This window comes from Mobula hypostoma, chromosome 6 (assembly GCF_963921235.1).
Source record: "Mobula hypostoma chromosome 6, sMobHyp1.1, whole genome shotgun sequence".
Classification (NCBI taxonomy): Eukaryota; Metazoa; Chordata; class Chondrichthyes; order Myliobatiformes; family Myliobatidae; genus Mobula; species Mobula hypostoma.
This window is the reverse complement of record NC_086102.1, coordinates 137,799,843-137,825,297: the sequence shown is the minus strand read 5'-3', so window position 1 is coordinate 137,825,297 and position 25,455 is coordinate 137,799,843. Positions and strand designations below refer to the sequence as shown.

Here is a 25,455-nt window from a genome sequence, read left to right as displayed (position 1 = left end):
TTTGTCTATAGCAACAACTTTCAACTCCTTCACTTTAGCTACTAATCTTCTGATTTTAGACATGGATTTCCTTACAATGGTACAACTTCCAACTGTCCAAGTCTTACTCTTGGCACTCTGCCCCTAAACTCCTGCCACATTCCTATTCTCTTGAAATCTTAATTTTTTTTTTTGAATGTCTTCATTTCAGTTTTTGGACTGTTCCTCTGTGAAGTACTGCCCATTTTCAACTTCAAAGCATTAGAACTGAATACCAACAGCAAACAACCTATGGAAATTTTAAACATTGTACAAATAAAAATGCCCATGTTGCCTCAAAATTTCAACCTTATGGCTTCCATCCTCGTATTTGTAAAGGTCACAGAAGAACCTCTGCACATTAACAACTTTTCTGCATGAATCAATTGCAAGACCTCTCTTATATTTCATTATATCTATGATGTAGGGAGTTGAATTGCATGAAATATTCATATAATCATTCTGAGATGAGCTACTGGGTTTGAGATTAAATTGCATTCACATTAGTTTTGTGGATTCTGAGCTGACTGGTGAGGCCAATGTGGGAAAAGCATACTGTTGCACAGATGGGGCAAAATGGTGGCTGGTACATCAAGTGGATGCATCGACTGACAGATAGTTACTTTAACTGCTACTTTAACATAGGATTTCTGTGTGCGCCTGATACATTAACTCAGCTTCCATCCTAAATGCTGCTTCTTCACTTTGAACCATCATGAGCCAGAGATGTAGCAGCACTGCCTCATTGCTCCAGTGACCCAGGTTTGATCCTGACCTCCTGTGCTATCTGCGCAGGTTGCATGTTCTTCCTGTCACTACATTCCCACATGCTCTTCCAGTTACTGCATGAATTTCCAACCCCTCTTCCCCCCCACCCCCACATCTCAAAGACACACTGAATAGTAGGTTAACTGATTCAAATTTACTTCTAGTGCAGGTGCCTGGGAAGTTGATAGTTGTGTTAGAGAATGGGTTCGAGGATGTAAAGGAGTAAGATGGAATTGAAGCTCGTATGGACATAATAAGCTGAATTTCCTTTTAAGGAATATGAGGTTCCCTGGAGGCACTGGAGATGTTGCATTTCTTCAGAGTTTTTAATTCTATTAAGTTTTTCCTCAGACTTCTTGATATCCTTAACTCTTTTAATTACTAGAAGAAATACAACAATCCAGCCTGCAGCAAACTTCCATTTCTCTTGTTAATAGGCATGCACAACCATATAAAGTCAGAATTTCATAAATTCACCTCCAGCTACTGAAAGCATGTAAGCAGTTATTGTGCACCTCAGTGTGATTCATGAAAATTCCATTGGATTTATACATTCATTCTCTTATCTATTTCCTACGAGGGGCGATTGATAAGCTTGTGGTCTAAGGTAGGAGGAGTCAATTTTAGAAAACCTAGCACATTTATTTTTCAACATAGTCCCCTCCTACATTTACACACTTAGTCCAGCGGTCGTGGAGCATATGGATCTTGGACCTCCAGAAAGTGTCCACAGCAGGGGTGATTGATAAATTTGTGGCCCAAGGCAGAAGGAGATGAGTTATACGGCTCTCGTTACATGCACATGCAGTTCAATGCTTTGAGTGATTATGCAGAAAGTTTGAAGTTAATAACTCATCTCCATCTACCTTAAGCCACAAACTTATCAGTCACCCCTCGTAAATCTACTAATGCAGTGGTCCCCAACCACTGGGCCGCGGACCAGTACCGGGCCGCAAAGCATGTGCTACCGGGCCGCGAGGAAACAATATGAGTCAGCTGCACCTTTCCTCGTTCCCTGTCACGCGCACTGTTGAGCTTGAACGCACGTGAGTTCATTACTTGCATGTCATCCATGTCAGCGCGGGAAGGAGATCAACTCCTTGAGTTTGCAAATGACGACGGGCTGAAAAGTATGTTTGACATAACATCTCTGCCGGCATTCTGGATCAAAGTCAAGGCTAAATATCTTGAGGTAGCCACGAAAGCACTGAAAACGTTGCTTCCATTGTCAACGTCATATCGCTGCGAAGCGGAGTTTTCTGCAATGAATGAACGAAAACTAAATTGCGGAATAGACTGGACATAAGGAACCCCGTTCGAGTATCGCTGTCTCCCATCACCCTTCGATGGGACCGTCTTGTTGCAGGAAAACAAGCCTAGGGCTCCCACTGATTCAGCGATATTGGTGTGTTGCAATGATTTTATATGTTCATACAGGGAAAATATGTGCTGTGTGTTTAATATCCAAACGTTACTTAAAATGTTATGATGCTATTGACTTATATAACCATATAACAATTACAACACGGAAAAAGGCCATCTCTGCCCTTCTAGTCCATGCCGAACGCTACTCTCACCTTGTCCCACCGACCTGCACTCAGCCCATAACCCTCCATTCCTTTCCTGTCCATATACCTATCCAATTTTTCTTTAAATGATAATATCGAACCTGCCTTTACCACTTCTACTGGAAGTTCGTTCAACACTTACTTCAAGTTCCTCTGTCCTCACCTGATAATTGACTTATCACTATATTCATGCGAAGAAAATATGCGCTGTGTGTTTAATATTAAATTTGTTAGATAAACTGTTTTAGAAACGAAATTGAATGTATTAGCCACTTATCACCTATATTCCGGCTGTGATTAACACCACCCCCACCCCCCCCGAACAGAATCGCCAAAAACAATTTGAAGAAAAAAAATTGGCAGGTACACGCATGCACAGGTCACGCATGTGCACTGGTGCCCGTGCAAGGCTTCATGGTCATTGTAGTCTTTCTCTGGGTAAACACAACGTATTTGACTGCTACCCTTGTCCGTTGGCAACCCTACCCCCTACCCCCTCCCCTCTCCTCCCCGCCCCCCGCCCCCCTGCCTGGGTTGGCCGGTCTGCAAGAATATTGTCAATATTAAACTGGTCCGCAGTGCAAAAAAGGTTGGGGACCCCTGTATTAATGCACATAAAATATCTAGCATTCAATCTTGAATATACTTAAAGACTGTTTTTGTATTTGCAGTTTGTTGTCTTTTGCATACTGGTTGAACATCCAAGTTGGTGTAGTCTTTCACTAATTAGATTATGGTTATTATTCTAAATGGATTATTGAGTACGCCCACAAGAAAATAAATCTCATGGTTGTTTCCGATGACATACACGTAGTTGATAAAAAAAATTTACTTTGAACTTTATAAACTCTGAAAAGCAGAGGTATCAGTGAATGATTTTCAATATAATGCCTCAGTGAATGATTTTCAATATATTAGATTAGATTAGATTATGAGGACACTCAGTCCTCATTTACTATCACTGAGAAATGCATGCATTAAAAAATGATACAACGTTCCTCCAGAATGATATCACAAGAAAACACAGGACGAACCAAGACTAAAACTGGCACAACCACATAATGATAACATATAGTTACAACAGTGCAAAGCAATACCATAATTTGATAAAGAGCAGACCATGGGCACGGTAAAAAAAAGTCTTAAAGTCCCGATAGACTCATCATCTCACACGGGCAGTAGAAGGAAGAAACTCTCCCCGCCACGAACCTCCAAGCGCAGCCAACTTACTGATGCAGCACCACTGGAAGCACCTGACTGCAGCAGACTCTGAGTCCGTCCGAAAACTTCGAGCCTCCAACCAGCCCCACCGACACAGCTTCTCCGAGCACCATCCTCTGTCGAGCACTTTGACCCCGCCCCGGCCGCTGAGCAACAAGCAAAGCCGAGGACTCGGGGCCTTCTCCTCCGGAGATTCTGGACCACACAGCAGCAGCAGCAGCAAAGCAGGCATTTCAGAAGTTTCACCAGATGTTCCCCCGTGCTCTCACATCCATCTCCATCAAATCAGGATTGTGCACGGCACCCTACTTGACAAATAACAGACATCACCACCGGAGTGGCCGCTGCGAGCTGCGTCGCGCCGCCATCTTCTCCTCCCACCAAATATATTTCAGGTACCTCCATTGATTGAGAAGCTGAGCTTAAAGAAAATTCAACATGCCTGCATATTAATAATTAGAATTAATTGCAGTGTGTCAATTTCAATTGTAGAATAATATTTCATTTGAATCTTAGATGCATTTAATAATGTGGGTTTACAATATGCAGGAATCAGAGATGTATTAATTAACTGTGAAAAATATAAACTCTATTTTTTCCAGAAACACTTTTTTAGGTTATTACCAGAATACGTAGATGCAAATTTGCAGCATTGCCAAAGAAAATGATTCATTATCACTTCTTGAGTACTTTGGCCTCCTCAGCCTTTCTTGGGAGGATAAAGAAACTTGGCATGTCCCCAATGACCCTCACCAATTTTCATAGGTGCACCATGGAAAGCATTGTATCTGAATACATTACTGAGTGGTATGGCAACTGCTCTGACTGTGACTACAAGAAACTGCAGAGAGTTAAGGGCACAGCTCAGCACATCACAAAATCAGCATCCCCCAAATGGACTCTACCTATGCTTCTTGTTGCCTAGGACAAGTAGCCAACTTATTCACAACCACTCCCACTCTGTATACTCTCTTTTCTCCTCACTCCCATTGGGCAGAAGATAGATAAATCTGAAAGCACATCAATGACAGCTTCTATCCTAGTGTTCTTTGACTGGTGAACAGACCTCCTGCACATTAAGAGGGATTCATGATCTCAGAATCAATCATGTCATGGCATTTCAGATTAATATCTGCCTACAGTGCACTTTTTCTGTAACTATTACACTACATTCAATGTACATTTATCAAAAATGTATAAATTATACAATATTGATATTTATTTTGCTTACGGGTAGCTATAAAGCAAGACACCCGAAAGAACCCATTTAAAGAAAAAACATAAAAGACCAACACAAGAGAAAGGGCAAAAAAAAGACAAATCATGTGAAACCCTGCCTGGTTTCCTTGGCTGCGTAAATCTCGTGAATACACACTCCAGTCCCATCAAACTCTTGAGATTGAGACGGCTCTCCCATCCCAAACCCCGGTCTGTGTGGATGCTGTGTCATTTGCTGCACTGTTACAACTCAGTGCCAAGAAATAACAGGCAGCACACTGCATACGATTAAAGGAGTTATTTCTATGAATCTTAACTACAGGGTTAGAAAAAAGGATTTTCCTGGTGGTGGCTGATGGAGTAACAGCAATCTGCCGTTGCTCCAACTCTAATTACCTCACTATTTCCAACTTGTCTTGAAACTTCTTTTTTAAGTGTGATGTTCTTTCATTATGACTGGAAGGAGTGCCAGAGGTACTAAAAAGGATGATCTCCCTGCTTCTTTGATTCTATTATGGATTTGCAGCAAAGTCACACACGACAGGCCTCTGAGAAGTTTCAACAATTCAGCTCTGAGTTTAAACAAATAGATGGTAAATTGGATTCTGTTCAACAAACTCTTAATGAACACGATAAATGTATTAAAAATAATAAAGCAATTTTGTCATCTCTGGAAACGAAAGTGGATGAATTGCAAAAGCTTTGTGAAAAGCAATTGAAGTCCAACAAAAAGTTAAGATAGAAGATGATCAACCTAGAAAATAGAAGTAGAAGAAACAACCTATGGGTTCTGGGTCTCGAAGAATTAATCGAAGGTAATCATCATATGGAATTTTTTGCAAACTTTTTTGCAAGAATGGTCTTTGCCTATGATTGATCGAGTTCACAGATCTCCCGTGTTTAGACCTAAGGGAGATAGACCAAAATCAGAAATAATCTGTTTTCATGAATTTAAAACAAAGGAACTGTTAATTCATGAATCTCATCCAAGAGGCAGTATTGACTATAATGGTTGTAAGATTAAAATTGTCGAAGATTACTCGCCTGAGGTTATGCAGGAATGTGCTAAGTTCAAAGAAGTTATGTCCGTGTTTTTTAACAAGGGTTTCAAGCCTTCCCTTCATTACCCAGCCTGACTCAGAATCACACTTAAAAATGGATCTTTCGAATGGTTTCATTTGACTGCTGAAGCACCAAGGTTTTTAAAATCCGAAGGCTAGCTGTTTAATTTGTCTTTACAAGATTAAATGAGAAACTTTTAATTTGCGGATCCCGTCGAACGGGCATGATTGGTTATAGGTTGGAATATTAAGATTCTCGAGGATGATTCTTTTGAGGTTATGCAGGAACATACTAAGTTTCACGCACATCTGCTCTCCCCCCATCCTTCCACCACCCCACTAGGGATGTGTTTCCCCTTGTCCTCACCTACCTCCCCACCAGCCTCCGAGTCCAACATATAATTCTCCATAACTTCCACCACCTCCAACGGGATCCCACCATTAAGCACAGCTTTCCCTCCCCTCCCCCCCACCGTTCTGCAGGGATCGCTCCCTATGCGACTCCCTTGTCCATTTGTCCCCCCCATCCTTTCCCACCGATCTCCCTCCCGACACTTATCCTTGTAAGCGGAACAAGTGCTAAACATGCCCTTATACTTCCTCCCTCACCACCATTCAGGGCCCCAGACAGTCCTTCCAGGTGAGGCAACACTTCACCTGTGAGTCAGCTGGGGTGATATACTGTGTCCGGTGCTCCCGATGCAGCCTTCTATATATTGGCGAGACCCGACACAGGCTGGGAAACCGTTTCACTGAACACCTACACTCTGTCCGCCAGAGAAAGCAGGATCTTCCAGTGGCCACACATTTTAATTCCACATTCCATTCCTATTCTGATATGTCTATCCACGGCCTCCTCTACTGTCAAGATGAAGCCACATTCAGGTTGAAGGAACAACACCGTATATTCCGTCTGGGTAGCCTGCAACCTGATGGCATGAACATCGACTTCTCTAACTTCCATTAATGCTCCACCTTCCCTTCATACCCCATCCCCTATTTATTTATTTATTTATTTATTTATTTATTTATTTATTTTCTCTCTCTCTCTCTCTCTCTCTCTCTCTCTCTCTCTCTCTCTCTCTCTCTCTCTCTTTTTCTCCCTCTGTCCCTCTCACCATAACTCCTTGCCCATCCTCTGGGCTACCCTTCCCCTTACTTTCTCCCTGGACCTCCCATCCCATGATCCTCTTCCTTCTCCAGCCTTGTATCCCTTTTGCCAATCAACTTTCCAGCTCTTAGCTCCATCCTTCCCCCTCCTGTCTTCTCCTATCATTTTGGATCTCCCCCTCTCACTTCCAAATCTCTTACGATCTCTTCTTTCAGTTCGTCCTGACGAAGGGTCTTGGCCCGAAACGTCAACTGTACCTCTTCCTGTAGATGCTGCCTGGCCGGCTGCATTCACCAGCATTTTTTGTGTGTGGTGTTAAGTTTAAACAAGCTTTGTTGGGTTCTTTTTTAACAAGGGTTTCAAGCCATCCCTGTCTACCCAGTTTGACTGAGAATCTCATTAAAGATGGATCCTTTGAATGGTTTCGTTTGAATGCTGAAGCACAAAGATTTTTTTAAATTTGAAGGCTAACTGCTTAGTCTGCTTTTTCATGAAGATACAAGATTAATGTTTAATGTCTTTCTGTATGAATTACATCTTTTACTTTTGGTAAACCTTTGTAAATAATATCCTTTTGTATTTTTTAATACTGTATTTTTGATATAGGAGAATTGAATTTCTTGTTTGGGTATTGTTTTGTCTAGGTTGGAATATAAATAACGTTGAAACTAATTGGAGCGATCACCAGGTTTTTTGGGGGGTTGTCCGTAGTTGTAGATGCCAGCTTTCTATTGGTTGGCTTTCTTTCTTTGGGAGGTGGGCGGGGTATGATTTTTTTTCTCAGAAGCTGTTTTCGAATTTTTAGCCAACTTATCGCTTGGTTACCATTTCTCAAGGTTTATGGGTTGGTTTTAACTTGCATTTTAACCCTTCTTTCAAATAATATTAATTTTTGATAATATTAAATAATATTAAAAATGGACCAAACTATTAATCCTGACGAAGGGTATCGGCCTGAAACGTCGACTGTACCTCTTCCTAGAGATGCTGCCTGGCCTGCTGCGTTCACCAGCAACTTTGATGTGTGTTGCTTGAATTTCCAGCATCTGCAGAATTCCTCGCGTTTGCGCTATTAATTTACTCAGTTTTAACGTGAAAGCGTTAAGTTACCCAGTTAAACGTAATAAGATTTTTGCTTATATTAAGAAATTTAAGGTCCCTACTATTTTCTTACAAGAAACTCGTTTACGCAAATGTGATCATTTACATTTTTTTAGCCACTGGAATGGACTTCGTTTTCATTCTTTTTTTCAGGCCAAGTCTAGAGTAGTTTCAAATCTTATAGATAATACACTTTCCTTTGTCCAACATAAAGTAGTGTCGAATACCAATGGACGTTTTGTTATAGTTCCAGGAAAACTAGATTAATAAACTAATAGTATTTGCCAATGTGTATGCCCCAAATGTTGATGATCCAGGATTCTTAGAGCATTTTTTTTTTTTCGTTTTTACCGGATCTGAGTCTTTATTCTCTGGTCATGGGAGGAGATTTTAACTGTTGGCTAGACCAAATTTTAGACCGATCATTTTCTAAACCAATGTCTCTAAATAAATCAGCTTTGTTTATTCAATCTTTTTTATTGAAGTGTGGTATTGTTGATGTTTGGCGTTTTTTACATCTTTTAGATAGGCAGTACTCGTTTTTTTTCCCATGTCTGTCATACATATTCCAGGATTGATTTTTTTTTTATCAATAGTCAAATGATTTCATCAGTTCATTCCTGTGAATATAAAGAGATTGCTGTCTCACATCATTCTCCTGTATTTCTATCTTTAAATCTCTCTGGTCTTCCTCAAACAAAGATATTTTGGCGATTTAATACAACTTTGTTATCTGATAAGCCCCAGCCGAGGCAACGTGTTGTGTCCTTGAGCAAGGCACTTAATCACACATTGCTCTGTGACTGGTGCCAAGCTGTATGGGTCCTAATGCCCTTCCCTTGGACAACATTGGTGTCGTGGGGGGTGGTAGATTTGCAGCATGGGCAACTGCTGGTCTTCCATACAACCTTGCCCAGGCCTGCGCCCTGGAGAGTGAAGACTTTCCAGGCGCAGATCCATGGTCTTGCAAGACTAACAGATCCATGGTTATCTGATAAGGAATTTTTAAAATTTCTAGAGAGGCATATTATTTTGTTTTTTGAAGAAAATAAAAAGGAAGAGACTTCTAATCTTATTGTATGGGATACTTTCAAGGCCTATATTAAAGGACAAATTATTTCTTATACTGCGAGTGTTAAGAATAAAGCTAATAAAGAAAGAACTGAATTAGCCAATCACTTGAAACAATTAGATTAAAAATATGCTCCAGATCTTGTTTTATATAAAAGATGTGTTCAAGTTAAAACTAAATATGATTTTCTGTTAACATATCCAATTGAAACTCAACTTCTTAAAGATAAAACTCAACTTTATATTCAAGGAGATAAATCAGGCAAAGTATTGGCCAACCAATTAAAAATTTCTGTAGTTAAATGACAAATTAAAGAAATCTGTAAAGCTATTGGTGATAGGACAACTGATCATTCTGAAATAAATGATACCTTTAGAGAATTCTATTTTAAACTTTATAGCTCTGATTCCCCTAAAGATAGTACTGTAATGAATAATTTTCTAGGTCAATTAAATATCCCTGCACTTTCTGCAGATAATTGCAAACAGATGGATCAACCCATTTCCTATAAGGAAATTGCCGAGGCTACACATTCATTACACTCGGGGAAGGCTCCGGGTCCAGATGGATTTTCTGGAGAATTTTATAGGGCTTTTTCCTCATTAATTATACCGCAGTTACACTTAGTCTTTTTGGAATCTTTCAAATTGGGTAGCTCGCCTCAATCTGTGAAGCTTCTATTTCGTTTATCCTAAAAAACAACAAGGACCCAACTGAATGCTCTTCATTTAGACCAATTTCATTACTCAATGTTGATACTAAAATCCTTTCTAAATTTCTGGCTCGTAGGATTGAAAATATCTTACCTTCTATTATCTTTGATGATTAGACTGGATTTATTAAAAACTGACATTCCTATTTTAATATACGCCATGTATTAAGTGTTATTTACTGTCCTTCTCAGGAGATATCGGAATGTGTGATATTCTTAGATGCTGAGAAGGCCTTCGATCAGGTTGAATGGAATTATTTACTTAAAACCTTAGAAAAGTTTAATTTTGGACCAGATTTTATTCAATGGATTAAATTACTTTATCTATCTCCTTTTGCTCGGATTCTTGCTAATTTTCTAAATTCCAAATCATTTAAACTTCACTGCGGAACGAGACAAGATTGTCTGTTGAGTCCTTTTCTCTTTGATTTAGCTTTAGAACCCCTCGCATTGCTTTTCGAGAATCTAATGATATCTGTGGTATTTTAAGGAGAGGTATTACTCACAAAATCTGGCTTTACACTGATGATATATTGCTTTTTATCTCTAATGTTGAGACCTCATTACCTTGCGTACTTTCTTTACTCCCCGTTTTAGCCAGTTTTCAGGATATAAATTGAACCTACATAAGAGTGCATTATTTCCTTTAAATAATTTGGTATCTATTAATACTAATCTCCCTTTTAAAATTGTAAGGAATCCATTTATTTATTTGAGGGTAACAGTCACTAAGAATTACAAACACCTGTTTAAAGAAAACTTTCTTACTTTATTGAACCATGTAAAAAGGATTACATTAAATTGGTCAAACAACAGGAATTCTGCAGATGCTGGAAATTCAAGCAACACACATCAAAGTTGCTGGTGAACTCAGCAGGCCAGGCAGCATCTCTAGGAAGAGGTACAGTCGACGTTTCAGGCCGAGACCCTTCATCAGGACTAACTGAAGGAAAAGTTAGTAAGAGATTTGAAAGTGGAAGGGGGAAGGGGAGATCCAAAATGATAGGAGAAGACAGGAGGGGGAGGGATGGAGCCAAGAGCTGGACAGGTGATTGGCAAAGGGGATATGAGAGGATCATGGGACAGGAGGCCCAGGGAGAAAGACAGGAGGGGGTACCCAGAGGATGGGCAAAGGGTATAGTCAGAGGCACAGAGGGAGAAAAAGGAGAGTGAGAGAAAGAATGTGTGTATAAAAATAAATAAAGGATGGGGAATGAGGGGGAGGTGGGGCATTAGCGGAAGTTAGAGAAGTCAATGTTCATGCCATCAGTTCGGAGGCTACCCAGACGGAATATAAGGTGTTGTTCCTCCAACCTGAGTGTGGCTTCATCTTTACAGTAGAGGAGGCCGTGGGTAGACATATCAGAATGGGAATGGGATATGGAATTAAAATGTGTGGCCACTGGGAGATCCTGCTTTCTCTGGCAGACAGAGCGTAGGTGTCCAGCAAAGCAGTCTCCCAGTCTGTGTCAGATCTCGCCAATATATAGAAGGCCACATCCGGAGCACCGGATGCAGTATATCACCCCAGCCGACTCACAGGTGAAATGCCGCCTCATCTGGAAGGACTGTCTGGGGCCCTGAATGGTGGTAAGGGAGGAAGTGTAAAGGTATGTGTAGCACTTGTTCCATTTACAAGGATAAGTGCCAGATCAGTGGGGAGGGGTGGGGGGGACGAATGGACAAGGGAGTCGCGTAGGGAGTGATCCCTGCGGAAAGCGGGGGCGGGGGGAGGGAAAGATGTGCTTAGTGGTTGGATCCCGTTGGAGGTGGCGGAAGTTACGGACACCCTATCTTTCAGTCTATCTGGGCTGGTGTTTAAATTGACCAAACAACAGAACAACGAAAGGCTCCGGTACCCTGGAGAGAGGAGTGAACTTCATGGAGAGGGAGCAAAATCGGCTCTTGCCTCCAATCTGGGCCAGTGTTTAAGTTGTCTAAACAGCAGATCGTACCTCACACGAGGACCCAGCTACTGTGAAGGGTTCAGGGGCCTAGACCACACTGCTCAGCGGTTCCCTCCGGGCAGGATTTCGCCACCCAGCCCAGAGCCACTCTCAAGCTCTTCAACTCAGCTCCGTACCCAGAGCGATCCAATCTCGCACCCAGGCCAATTGTATGGGCATCTAGTTTCCTCTGCCTCAACCTCTCCTGTCTGAACTACTTACTCCACCTGCATCGACTTTGCAACACACCATCTCAACTTATCCCTTGAACTCGCCTCACCTTTGCTCGTCCCTTCACTGTTTGCAGGGATAATTTAACACAATTTACCTCAGAAAAGATTGCTTTAGTTGAATTTTGTAACTTTTTAACTACCAGTGAGCAGTCACAAGCATTCAATAGCGCCATCTTAAATATATTCTGCATTCTGTTTTTGCTTTTCCCTTATACTACACTGACGTACTGATGTGATGAAATAATTTGTTTGGATGGCAATACAAATCAAAGATCTTCACTGTATTTCAATATATATGACAATAATAAACCAATTATACAAGACATGTGTGAGACTGTATGTGGAGTATCGTCGTGAGCAGTTTTAGTCACCTAGCTTTGGGTAAGATTTCATTAAGCTGGAAAGGGTACAGAAAAGATTCACAGGCAAGTCACAATGACTGGCAGTCTTGAGTTATAAGGAGAGACTGGATATTCTGGGACTGTTTTATGGAGAGCATGGAAGGCTGATGGGTGGCCTGACAGAAGGAGATAAGATCATGAGGGGCATAGATAAATAAATCGTCAATCTTTTTCCCAAGATAGGGGAGTCTAAAACTAGATTTAAGTTGAGAAGGAAATATATTAAGGGGGACCGACGGGCCAAGTTTTCCTCATGGACAGTGTTGGTTGTGGAGGCAGGTACAATTACAATGCTGAGAAGACATTTAAACAGGTACTTGGATATGAAAGGTTTACAGTGATATGGGCCGAATTCAGGCAAATGGGAACAACTCAGAGCTGCTTCTATGTTATATAACCCGATGACTCAAACTCCAAAACAAAGCAATGATTCTTTGCAGCAATTACAGACCCAACATTGATAGAGAAATGGCAACGTGATTAGTGCACCCATTTAGCAGCTGGCTTTTGCAGATGGCCATGCAGCTGTTATGGAATTTAACATTTTCAGCCAATAGAAAATATAGTGACACATTTACCCAATGATGAAAAGCTCATCACTAATCTAAGAAAGCAGTATAAACGACAACTTTTAGTTCTTTAAAAGCCTCTTGTACGTCTTGAAGCTTCCTATCCTTTTTATTATAAAACACAATGGTTAAATTTCTAAATTTTTAAATTCGATTAAGTTTGACGATTTTGTTGATTGGCATCATAGACTGACCACACAATACAATAGATTTTGCCCAGATCACAGCAAAATCTTGAGAAAGTTCATAAAGAGCTACCAGCACTATTTTTTGTTGATGCTCCAGTGATCTTCAACTGACAATGTGGCATTTTAGAGACCCTTGTGAAAATGCCATTCCTTTATTTGCATTAATATTACTGAAAACATTTGTTTTACCATGCTCTTTAACAGCCATTTCAGAGAAACTGACAGCACACAAAAAGTTAACCGATTTTAACTTCAAAAGTTTTAGTTAAATTCACCCAGTCTTTGTGAATGTTAATGAAAAGAAACTGGTCAATTATGGACCTGTTTTAATAATGCTGCTTTCATTTATTAAATGTTTAAATTGGCAGATAATCTGTTTATTGGGAGGATGTGACTAAAACCATTCTACAGAGAATTGTGCTGGAACCTTGAATGTATGTACTAACAATTTAGATGAGGAAATAGAAAAATCCTATCCAAGCTAGCCAAGAATTCAAAGTTGGATAGATCAATGTAGACAGAAGCACAACATAACAACAAATATTGACAGACTATGTGATGGGGACAAATGAATTTTCAGAGAAGTAGGCTAGGTCATATACTTTACACCCTTAAGTGATTGAAAAGACTGCTTTCCAAATGCTAAAAGATAAAGCTATGAAAATACAATAAATTTTAACATTTATGTAAATAGGTAATTGAAATGTTATGAAAAGATTCAGAAATTAATCAAAAAGGTTCATGAAAAATATTTCCTTTCCACTTAGAAATCCAAGGAGACAGAAAATTATCTATTGATTCACAGAGTTTTATTTAAACCACAATGGAATTCTTACACTTCTGTTGTAAAACTAATTTGTCAGTATAAATGTGAGTGTGTTAAAAATCATGTTTACGACTACTTCAACCCAAAACAAATCTGTCTAAATGATCATGCAGTGATGTCGCTCCACAGTGCATACTATATTTCTTTTGTTGATGCATTCGAAGTGCTGGAGAGGAATAAAGAGTCAATGCCTCAGGCCGAGACCATTCTGAGTTCCTCTGGATTATCAGCATCTGCAGAATCTTTTGTGTTTTTAATCTGCTAAATTTGCTTTCATTACTCATTTTTATTCTCAGCAAGGCAACAAAAATTAAAAGCTCTTTTTGTTATACTATGTTACCCAATTTCAGACAGTATCCATAAAAGAAAATACATCCAATAAATATTAAGCAACACACACAAAATGCTGGTGGAACGCAGCGGGCCAGGCAGCATCTATAGGAAGAAGTACAGTTGACATTACGGGCCGAGACCCTTCGTCAGGGCTAATCTTTCGTCCTTGCTTGCTCTCCATCTTCCTCTGGGCTCCCATCCCCCTTTCTTCTTCCCTAGGTCTCCTGTCCCATGATCCTCCCCCTTCTCCAACTCTGTATCTCTTTTGCCAATCAACTTTTCAGCTCTTAGGTTCTTCCCTACCCCTCCTGTCTTCTCCTATCATTTCGGATCTCCCCCACCCCCTCTCACTTTCAAATCTCTTACTATCTCTTCTTTCAGTTAGTCCTGACAAAGGGTTTCGGCCCCAAACGTCAACTGTCCTTCTTCCTATAGATGCTGCCTGGCGTGCTGCGTTCCACCAGCATTTTGTGTGTGTTGCTTGAATTTCCAGCATCTGCAGATGTCCTCATGTTTGCAACCAATAAATATTGAGGACTATTAGTACAGGAATGGGGGTCATATTAAAGTACACATTTTATAGAACCAGAAGGATAAAAGCTGTAATAGACATAACAAGTCACTACCCAAGAACAAGAAAACTAATAATCTAAGATGGGAAGATTTCCACATTTGGAGTACTGAGTTTAGTATTTGTCTTTATAGTTAGGAGATGCAGTTGAAGCAGTTGCACGGGAAACAATTCAGAGTAATACCTGGAAAATATGTGTTTATTTATGAAGAAACTTTAGACAAGCTACGCCTGTATCCAAGTTTAGAAAAGTGAAAGATGATTGAAAGATCTTGATAAGACTTGTTAAAATGGATGTTCCCTCTTATGACTGGATTTAAAACTAAAGGGTTACTTCTTACAATAATATCAACCCACTTACGACAGATGAGAAGTTTTCCTTCTCAGTGGGGAGGGTTCATGAGTCTTTGCAACTCTCTTCCTCAAATAATGGTTGAAGTTTGTTGAATACGAAACCCCTTTTTACCAGGCATCTCTAGAAACTCGGCCAGTTAGCCTCTCACTAACAAGCCAATGGACCCAGTGGTGAGAAAACCACCATGCTCGAACTCCTTATGTCTAGGGTCAATATGACTTGGGTCCCACCAAATCGGGACAGCCAGGATGTTTCAACCACCACACCCCAATCTGAGTGACTACCATGTAAATGCTGCTCAATTGCAATTACCTGTCAGCAAGAAATAACAATTGTACATTGCATACAATTATAAAGAATGTATTTTTACAAATTTCAGCGTTATCGAACAATTAGTAGGAAAAAGAAAAGAAAAAATAAATAAAAAGGGCCCATTATAGTTAACCCAGTCTGAATGTGCACTTAAGTTGGAACTCATCTTGAAGCTGTCTTTAATTCATGGACTGGACCCACGGCCTGCATGAAAGTACACACCACCTTCCGAATGTTGTTCGAAATCCATCTCGAACAGATGGGCTCCCCCACGGGAACATTAGTCCTTCCTCCTTGAAGCCATTCATCTGCACAAAGCACCTTGTGCAACAGGGATGGCATCTTTGGCCATCTTTCCACCTGTCTTCTCCCAGCTCCTGCCAAAAAATTCTCGACCCACACCAGTGTCCATCACAAAAGCCTCTCTGCCTAGCATTCTCTAGAAGCTTCTCCCAATTCTACCATCCTGACTGGCTAACACAACATTCCTAAGTTGAACAACAAAGCCACTTATCTTTAGCTCAAACCCAAACGTGCTAAAGCAGAACAGACTGCTTTTACAGAACTGCTAAAATGAAATACCTACAGCATAGCAGTAAAAATCTTAACCAGGCCGTTACAAATATTTTTTAAGGCAAGTGGGTGGAAGATACAGGTAATAAATGGGAATGCAGAGATAAGATTACAATTAGGTTAACTATGGTCTTTTTAACTGGTGGAGAATACTTAAGATGAGGGAGCTTCTGCTCCAAATTCATACTTCAAGAATCTTCTGTGTCCAACAAAGACAGGAGATAAACTATTTTAAAATTCAAATTTAGCTAAGTATTCAGCACAGCAATATTATGAATAACAAATATGATGTCAACACAATCTCAAAGCTGGGAGCAGGTATTTTTCACTTTCTCTATAGAAATGTGATTAACATTTTAAGAAAAAAATATTTATCTTGCAAAAAAACTTGTTCGTCTATTTATTTCCTTTGAGGGGCATGCTTCTGCACAAAAATGACTAGGTTTATTAGCCTAATAACAATAACTAAAATTCAAAATAATTCATTTGTTGTGCAAGATTTTGAGATGGCATGACAACAAAAATAAGTTAAATGCAGGCAGTCTAATTTATCCTCCTCAGACACCTTTAATCTATTTTTGTACTTTATCTTAACTTCACAACTTACACTTCGTGGCCACTTTATTTGATACAGCTGCTCATAAATGCAAGTATCAAATTAGCCAATCAAGTGGCAGCAACTCAATGCATAAAAATCAGGCAGACATAGTCAAGAGGTTCAGTTGTTCTTCAAATCAAACATTATAATGGGAAGGAAATGTGATCTAAGTGACTTCTTCTGTGGAGTGATTACTGGTGCCAGGTAGGGTGGTTTGAGTACCTCAGAAACTGCTGATCTCGCAGGATTTTCATGTACAACAAGGTCTAGACTTTAGAGAATGGTGTGATAAACAAAGAACATCCAGTGAGTGGCAGTTCTGCAGACAAAAACATCTTGTTAACGAGAGAGGTCAGAAGAAAATTGCCAGAGAAGTCAAAGCTGACAGGAAGGTGACATTAACTCACATATTCACGTGTTAAAATAGTGATGTGCAGAAGAATAATTCTAAATGCACAACACATCAAACCTTGAAGGTTATGGGCTACAGCAGTAGAGGACCACAAACATAAACACAGTGGCCACTTTATTAGGTACAGGAAGTACCTAATAGTCACTGAATATACTGCACATTGGAACATTAGTAAGGCATCTAAAGGCAAAATCTATTATAGATGCATCTGAACCTGTGCTATAGATCAACTGATATATCCTGGTCGAAGAGAAAAATGTAAGTTATCAATGCTACAAAGAGGACTTTTCTTCTTTTGATCTTGGTACTGGAGAAGGGAATATCAACTAAATGCTGCACATAGCATTGGTTCCATGTCAATAACAGTTCGATTGTTTTTAACAACCTTACACAGTTCATCTTTCTGTCCATTATTGGAAATACCTACATGCTATAAATTAACTAACAAATGTTTAAATGCAAATCATTTTTACATTGACGTTGGCATTATGTCACCTCTTAACATCTGTTTAGTTCTTTCCATTTTAATTTGTAATTCAGTTACCTTATTTGCAAATAAATCAAAGAGATGAAGGGAAGTGTTTCTAAATTATTTCTAATCTTATTCAGTTTAATACGATATTCTTCAAAATGTTAAACAAGTTATCAGAAGTTAACTTGTTCCACAGTTGATTGAATGGGTAATTCAATTACGAAAATGGACAGCATGCATACTCAAAGGCTATGAAACTGTCATCATGTTTCAGTGTTAACATATTAAGTGTGCTTTTTTCTCCCCGATGCATTATATCTAGGCAGAGAATTCCACAGATCCACTACTCTGGGAAAAGGAGCTTCTCCTCATCTCTGTCCTAAATCCATTGCCCTGAATCTTGAGGCTATGCCCCTAGTTCTAGTTTCACATACCAGTGGAAACAAATTTCCTGTCTCTACCCTTCTCATAATTTTATATGCTTCTATAAAATCCCACGTCATTTTTCTGAATTCCACCGAGACAAGTCGCAGACAACTTAATCTCTCCTCCAAGGCTAATCCCTCATCTTCAGAAACAACCAAGTGAACCTCCTCCAAAGCCAGTATATCTTTCCTCAAGTAAGGACACCAGACCTGCATACAGTACTTCAGGTGCAGTCTCATTAGTATCCTCTACAGTTGCAGAATAACATTCATCCACTTAAATTCAATCCCTCTAGCAACGAAGACCAACATCCCAATTGCTCTTAATAACTTGTTGCATCTACAAACCAACCTTGCTTAACTCATGCACCAGCACTCCCAAGTCTCTCTGCAAAACAGCATGCTGCAATCTCTCACTATTTAAATAATAATCTGATGCTCTGTTTTTCCTTCCAAGGTGGCTGAACTCGCATTTACCGATGTTATACTCCATCTGCCATACCTTTGTCCACTCCCTTGGCCTACTTATGTCTCTCTGCCCTCTCTATATCCTCTGTACAATTTGTATTTCCACTCAGTTTGCAAAGAAAGCACAACAGCATCTCTACTTCCTTAGGAGTCTGAATAGATTTGGCATGTCATCAAAAACCTCGACAAACTTCTATAAATATGTAGCGGAAAGTGTATTGACTGACTCCAGTAAGGCCTACTATGGGAACACCAATGCCTTTGAGCAGAAAATCCTACAGAAGGTGGTGGATTCGTCCCAGTACATCACGAATACAGTCCTCCCAACCACTGAGCACATCTACATGAAACGCTGTCATAGTAAAGAAGCATCCATCATCAAAGCATCCTCACCGCCCAGGCCATGCTCTTTTCTCACTACTGTCACCAGGCAGAAGATACAAGTGTCTCAGGATTTGCATCACCAAGTTCAAGAACAGTTATTACTCCTCAACCATCAGGCTCTTGAATAAAAGAGGATAACTACACTCATTCTATTTCTGATGTTCCCACAACCACACTTTAAGGAATCTTTATCTTGTTATTTCATGCTTTTGTTATTTATTGCTATTTATTTATATTTGCATAGTTTGTTGTCTTCTATGTTCTTGCTCTTTTATTAACCAGATAACCATATAACAATTACAGCACGGAAACAGGCCATCTCATTGATCCTGTTTAGTTACTGTTCTATAACTGAGTATGTCCACAGGAAAAAAAATCTCAGGGTTGTATGTGGTGACACATACGTGCCCTGATGATAAATTTTACTTTGAACTTTTAGTGTCATCAGCAAACTTACTTAGCATATACTCATCCTCCTCTTCCAAACTGTTAATGTATATCGTGAAATATTGCAGACCCAACACTGACCCCTGCAGCATGCTGCTCTCAACTGATTGCCGACCAGAAAAACACCCATTTATCCCACCTCTGTGTTCCCTTGTTACCTAATCCTCTATACATGCTAATACCTTCAGATTCATTTATTTATCAAATGTACAGCAAAACAGAGTGAAATGCGTCGTTTGTGATAAGAACCAACACAACCCAAGGAGGTGCAAGCAGCAGACAGCAACTATCACCACATATTCAGGTGCCGCCATAGTATGTCCACAATCTTGAGCAACACAAGCAACAGCAATAGAACAGCAGCAACAACACAACAACAGCAATAAAACCAAACAAAAGCAAAACAATTCCTCCAACCCCAGGTAGACAACCTGTGGGCTTCCAAGCTCTTGTCAATGGGCCTCCAACTTCGAGACATGCCAACCTAGTGGCCTTCATATCTGTATTCACTGACTTTGGTTTATAACCTTCAGGCCTCGACTTTAGGTATCAACCCCAGGACCTATCGATCACAAAACTTCGATGGACCTCTGACCCTGGGACTCCTCTACTTGGTTGTCATTGGCCCTCATGCTTCCTGCCCACACAGATCTCCAATCCCAAAACCTGTTGTCCTGGGGAGGTAATTAACTATTGCCCAAGGGACCAGCTGACTTTTGAAATTGACCATGAGTATCATTGGTCTACATCTCAGCAACTGCTAACCCGACATTTGTCCACAGGGATCACTAGCCTTCTACCGAGAAGCGCTCTGACCTGAGGTCTGGTTCCTGCCTGACTCTTGATTTGTTGTCCTTTACATCTGAATCCCCTCATCCCTAGCCCTAATACCTAACCTGTCCCTAAACCTGCACATTGTACCCAAACCCATCCCTACAAACATAAAATATAACTATGTCTGAGCCACAACTTTGACGAACATCCCATCTTAGCAGCATCTTGATGATCTTTTACTCCCTACTTTATGCATCCTTATCTTATGGATAAGTTTTTTATGTAGCACCTGCCTGAACACCTTTTGGAAATCCAAGTCTACAATATCCACTCATTCCCCTTTATCCACTGTGCTTGTTATATCCTCAATGAACTCCAGTAAATTTGTCAAAAAGTATCTGCCCTTCATGAATCCATACTGTGTCTGCCTGATGGAAACACTTCTTTCAAGATGTTTTGTTATTTCCCCTCAACAACAGCTTCAAGTATTTTCCCAACTAGAGACATGAAACTAACTGGCCTAAGGTCACTCTCCTTTTGCTTTCATCCATTCTTAAACAGCGATGTGACATTCACTGTCTTCCAATGTACTGGACCAGAATCCAGAAAATTTTGATAAATTATAATAAATATGTCTGTTATAACTTCTGCCATTTCTTTCAGTACCCTTGGATGCATCCCATCAGGATCAGGGGACTTATCTAACTTCAGACACACAAGTTTGCTCATCACTCCCCCTTTAGTGACATCAATTGTATCAAGGTCCTTATATCCATAATCTCTCTCTTTGGCATGATAGACATGTCTTCCACCATAAAACACAACTCAAAATAATCATTCAAAGCCTTAATTCCAGCTTATTTTCCAAATTACCTACCTTTACTTCAGCTTTCTATCATTATAAATACTTTTACTATCTGTTTTTATATTTTGCACTAGTTTACTTTCATAATCTATCTTCTCTTTCCTTGCTGCTTACTTAAGGGCTCTTTGCTGCTTTTTAAAGTTTTTCCAACCTTCCCGTTTTCCACTACTCTTGACGATTTTGTATACATGAGTTTTTAATTTGATGCCTTCTTTTATTACCCTAGTTATCCAAACCTGGCTCTCCCATTCCTTACTGTCTTCGGTTTTAACTGGAATACATTTTGTTCAGCACTGCGAAAAGCTTCTTTGAAAACTCTTCCACTATTCCTCAACAGTCCCAACATACAGCCTGCTCTCCCAGTCTATGCTAGTCAGCTCTTCCTTCAGCCCATTGTGGTCCCCCTTATTTAGATACAGTACACAACAAAGTTGTTAATTTTATCTCTTCATTGCACAATATTTGTCTTGTCTTTTCTGTAAGGTAACAATTTCCTTGCAGGTTCACTAACAAACATGCTGTTCAAGAAAGCTATCATGGACGGATTCTGTGAAGACTTCCTCAACCAATTTGAATCCTCCAACCTACTTGCAAGTTAAAGTTCTCCATGACAAATGCTTTTCCATTCCATTTGGTGCAATCTTTCGTTGATTCTGTTATGATTATTATTCTATGGATTTATGGAGTATGCTCATAAGAAAATGAATTTCAGAGTTGTATATGGTGATATATGTGTACTCCGATAATAAATTTACTTTGAACTTTGAACATGCTTTAGATATTTCTCGGTTTACTGCTTATGCTAATGTTTAGGCGGACTGCAAATAGCTCCCACCAGTGACTTGTTCATTTTACGATTCATAATCTCTACCCACATGGACTTAACATTCGGCTGCTTAGATCTTATATCATCTCTCACTATCGCCCTGATCTCATCCTCAATTAAGATTTGCTTTTGTCTCTGCATTGTTTCTCTGCCTTTCTGCCTGGATTCTCATCCCCCTGCCTCATTACTTTAAACCCTCCCCAGTTCAGCGCTAGCAAACAATCCCTTAGGACATTTGTCCCACTCCTGTCCAGTGGTGCTATCTCCCCCAGAACCAGTTCCAATGCCCCAAGAATTTGAAACCTCCCTCCTGCACCACTGCTCATGCCACATATTTATCCTATGCTGACATTCCTACTCTGACTAACACATAGCACAGGTAGCAATTCTAGAACTATTACATTTGAATTAAAAAGTCCTAAATGTTAACTTATCTCCTAGCTCCCTAAATTTAGTTTATTAGACCTCCTCCCACGACAATCTTTACACATAGCATTTTTGAGATTAAACGCTGTAAAGTGACGAGATATTCTTGTGACTACCTCTCCCGAGAAAGCTGTGTACTAACAATTAACTTACAATATCATAGACAATCATAAATGCCCTCTGACTACTCATACTGAATACAGTTATTATTTCACAGTTTATAATCAATTTCAACCTTTTCCAAAGAGCAAACTAAAAGGTTACTTCATAACGCTGGCTTCTATATATGCAGATATGCATCACCATAAGTTCCTAAAGTGTTCAGGAATAACTTAAAAGGACACCCTTCTTTATGATGAGTGCAACTTCCAAAGCTGAGCAAAGCAATTTGCATTGCAGAATCAATGGATACATGTTCTGTGAGCAAGAGAATGCTGGTAATGCAGCATGGAAAGAAAATCTACCCAGTATCACATACGGTATCAAAATATTTATTGCATTAATATAGATGCCCTAAATCCTGTATCTAACATTTCCTGTTGATACAGAAACACTTATAAGGCAAAAAAAAATTCACTTTCATATTTTACATCATTGAACTCATGCCATGTTAAAGCTAGTTTTCCAACAGTCTTTTTTTTAATACAGGGGAACGGTGGGTGGAATGTGCTGCTATGGTTGGTGGTAGAACAGATACATTAGGGGAATTTAGGAAACTCTTTAAGGAAGTGGATGAAAGAAAAATGGAGGGATATGTAGAGGGAAGTGTTATACTGATCTTGAGTAGGTTAAAAGGTCAGCACAATATTGTGGGCCGAAGGGCCTGTACTGTGCTGTAATGTTCTATGTTCTGTATTCTTACAGACATATTAAGAGCAGTAAAAGACCACTTTGATCTTTGAGCTGACTCTGCCATTTAATAAGATCTCAGATATTCTTACTATAACCACAACTTCAGGCTTCCACCCACCCAAAATAACTGGGTTTATACTATAGGCCCCAAATAGCCAACAAGAACAAATACATAGGGAGATTCTGGAGGCTTGCAAGAACAACAGGGTTATTACAGTTAATGAATATAAGACACAATACTACCCATTTAGCTAATGCCTGCCAACATGGACAGTGTAGTCCATCAACCAAATTTTTGCCCACTCACTAAATACAGCTATGTTCTTGTAGTTCTTTTCTGCTCTCTTCACAACTTACTTTCCTATTTACATTTAGGTGACTCATAAATTTAGCAGCTGTACTTTTAGTGCCTTTATTTAAGTCAGATATACAAATTGCAAAACGTTGAAGCCCCAGCACTAACCACTGTGGTAACCCTCTCATTAGAACTTGAAAAAGAGGAAAAGACTCATTTCTGCTTGTCCTGTCTTTTCTGTTAGACAGCCACTTTTCTAATTATGCTTTGTAATTTGCAGAGATTTGGCATGTCATCAAAGACTTTGGCAAACTCCAATAGATGTGTGGTAGAAAGCGTGCTCACTGGCTATATTATGGCCTAGTATGGGAACACCAATGCCCTTGAGTGGAAAATCCAGTACATCACGGATAAAACGCTCCCAACCATTGAACACATCTACATGAAACATTGCTGTAGAAAAGCAGCATCCATCATCGAGATTGTCACCACCCAGGCCATGCTCTTTTCTCGCTGCAGCTATCTGGTCAAAGGTACAGTTGCCTCAGGACTTGGACCACCAGGTTCAAGAACAATTACCACTCCAAAACCATCAAGAAAAGGGGATAACTACACTCCTTTAAGGACTCTTTTATTTTGTTATTTTATGCTAGTTATTATTACTATTTATTATCTGCATTTGCACAACTTGTTTATAGTTTACAGATCCCGACATCTACAGTTTACAGATCCTGTTTGCACTTATTGTTCTATAGATGCCAGCAAAAAAAAAGAATCTCAGGGTTGTACGTAGTGACGTGTATGTACACTGGCAATAAATTTTACTCCAAACTTTTACTTTGAACTTCATCTTCTGAAATAACCTCTCAATATGACAACAATTAAATTCCTCCTGGAAATCTAGGTCACTCTTTGTCCACCACTTCTTCAGAAAACTCAGATACATTATATATTAAATATGATTCATTTTTCACAAAGCTATGCACTCTTGGCCTGATTATCTTGAATTTCTCCAAGTACCTCACTCTAACATGTTTAATAATAACTTACTAACATTTCCCTAAAACATACATTAAGCTACTACCCATAGTTTCCTGTTGTTTTCCTCCGTTTGAATAAAGGATCGACATTTGCTATTTGCAATGTATTGGAATCATCTCTGAATCTAGAGAATTTTGAAAAATTAAAACTAATGAATCAATTTTGTCATTAACCATTTATACTAAATCAAATTGTACAAAGCAGTCGATCAGAACCTGAAGTTTTAACCTGCAGCTCCATCAATTTACTGAATGCCACTTCTCCATTTTATTTATGAGTTTCTCCCTCCCTTTCAATTTCCAATTCACAGCTATTTCTTGAGTGCCCCTGGTTACTTGAATCCTCTATAGTGCAGACTGATGCAATGCCGTTTATTAATTTGTCTATCATCTCCCCGATTTCCATCATCATTTTTCTACCACCAACACATAATACTGTTACCTTTATTTATAACTCCCAGAAGTTATAATACTTCTGGCTAGCTTTTTACTCACACTCTAAAATTAGCCTTCTTTATAAAGCTTTAATCAGACTTCATTGTTTTTTTTTAATAATCAGCCCAACCTTCCACTACTTCTATAAAAGATGCCAGTGTTTCATTTTGCATCTTTCAGATATGAACAGATTGCTGAATACTAGAGTAAGATTTTAACCATTCCCTATTTTAAGATGCAACAAAATTCTCATAAGCATTTGATGTGGAGAGTAGATGTAGAAGGCATGGATGTGATTTAGGGAAGTCACACATTTACAGGACAGAATCTACCTTTTGGCAATTTTTTCCCCATAGAATCAGTTCTGCAATTCAAAGCAATTCCCACTGTACAGCTACATTCATGTTGTGAATCTTCTGCTTCACATTTTCATGAACAATGCAGTAGTGTCTGTATTTCCTATGACACAGCAATCCTAATTCTAAAAATACTCTAAACTACCTTCCTCCGTATTGGTGACATCTTTACATTGACGAGTCCTATCATTTCACTCTGGTTGGGAATACAGTTATATATTTT

The 25,455-nt window shown here is 39.5% G+C and overlaps 1 protein-coding gene across 2 annotated transcripts in view; it reads right to left on the bottom strand.

Moving 5' to 3' along the window:
• The window catches only part of vps8 (VPS8 subunit of CORVET complex), a 682,661-nt gene that overhangs the window by 348,481 nt on the left and 308,725 nt on the right, over positions 1–25,455 (bottom strand). The window lies entirely within an intron of this gene.